Source organism: Oryx dammah, unplaced genomic scaffold (genome assembly GCF_014754425.2).
Source record: "Oryx dammah isolate SB20612 unplaced genomic scaffold, SCBI_Odam_1.1 HiC_scaffold_23, whole genome shotgun sequence".
Lineage (NCBI taxonomy): Eukaryota > Metazoa > Chordata > Mammalia > Artiodactyla > Bovidae > Oryx > Oryx dammah.
This window is the reverse complement of record NW_024070207.1, coordinates 19,245,786-19,247,504: the sequence shown is the minus strand read 5'-3', so window position 1 is coordinate 19,247,504 and position 1,719 is coordinate 19,245,786. Positions and strand designations below refer to the sequence as shown.

The following is a 1,719-nucleotide window of genomic DNA, read 5'->3' as shown; positions in this document are numbered from 1 at the left end:
CTTGATAATTTTTCTCAAATTTTTTCTAATAATTTTGTTCTCAATAATTCTCTAATAATTTTCTTCTACTGGTTCTTCTTCCTCCACAAAGGACACAGGATGGAGAGTTATACATTAACTCTGTCAGGATTTCTTTTCTCTCACCTGAAAGCAAGGAATTGATCTTTCCAACTCAAAATTCTATCTATAAGACTCTGATTCCCTCAACCATCCTTTCAGTCTCTGTGAGAGTTGAAAACTGTCATATTTCTCAGGAAAACTTCAAAAGGAATGACAAAATGAAGGTTACTAGATGTGAATGACTGCTTTTTTTTAACTCTCATGCTTTGGGAGCTTTTATCTTGAGCCTAAAAGCCATAAAGACAAAGAGTACAATAATTGCACATAAAATGAGGGATATAAAAGTCAGGTTGAATTGTAGCTTCTAGTTCTCTACAACCTTAGTTATGCAACAATACTTGACGTAACTGGGCTTTGTGAACCAGAAATTAAGACAAATGTCCTGTCAAAGTGTTAGAATATTTGAAATTGTAACTGTCTCTGAAAACCCAAGTCCATGAGAAATATAAGAGAGGCATTATTTTCTCCATTTGTCAGATGAGAAAATGGAAGCCTAGAAAGATTTAGTGGAGGGAGCCTAGGAAAAATAGACTCCAGGTGATAAAACCCACATGCCCTTTCTCTAAGACTAGTGTTCTTTAAAATGTATAGTCAATCTCTGCCTCCTCAGAACAGGCCTTGAAAATCACATAGCTAATGAACTTCCTAGTCACATCTCTCCTTCAAATATTCATTAAATTTCTGAAATCAAAATGTATAATTATATAATAGAAATAATTAACATTTTATGGGAAAAATCATTGTTCTAAAATTTTCAATCAACAGTAATTGTGCCTCAGATAAACTTCATGAGCTGTAATATTGCCACTGTACAAAGATACATTAAAGTTGATGAAAAAGAAAAAAAATGGTATACAAACCACTTGAATCAGAAAAAAATTGTGAATGAATTTTTTAATATAGCAATTTATTACTTCCATGACTTCTGTACATGATTTAATGACCTGAATTAACTGTGTAGCTTCTAACCTCTAAAAGCTCTGACTTGCCTAGTTTTACTTGATGAAACTTCTTCAACCATGATAACATTCTGACATATGAACAAACATATCCTGATAATGTACAAACAGCATGCAATTATAACATAATTTGTGAAAATTACCTTGTTACCTAGGCAAGAAAATGAACTATAAAATTATGGGAAAAAAAGAAGGAAGTGTTATTGAGCAATGCTAAATGCTAATCTATCCAATGTGTTTAACATGACTGAACTTCTAAGAATTGACAGGGACTCAAATGGTCAACAAATCGTGCTGATGGGCATTTATTAATACTTTGAGCATGTGTATGCCTTTCCTGCAATTTTTCTGTGATGGTCCAGCAGTACACTCATGCTCAGACCCCTTTAGGAGAGTCATGGATGTCTCCAAAACAGCTGTGGCTGGAGTGTCACCTATGGCAATAGCAAAATAAAAGGCTGACTTATTGGAATGCTGAAGAATTGATGCTTTTGAGCTGTGGTATTGGAGAAGACTCTTGACAAGAGTCCCTTAGACTGGAAGGAAATCAAATCAGTCAATCCTAAAGGAAATCAATCCTGAATATTCATTAGAAGGAATGATGCTGAAGCTGAAACTCCAATACTTTGGCAGCCTGATG

At 34.3% G+C, this 1,719-nt stretch overlaps 1 pseudogene; it reads right to left on the bottom strand.

Annotated features, from left to right (window-relative positions):
• Nucleotides 1–815: 815 nt before the first annotated feature.
• Nucleotides 816–939, bottom strand: LOC120882722 (annotated as a pseudogene).
• Between the last annotated feature and the right edge of the window lie 780 nt (nt 940–1,719).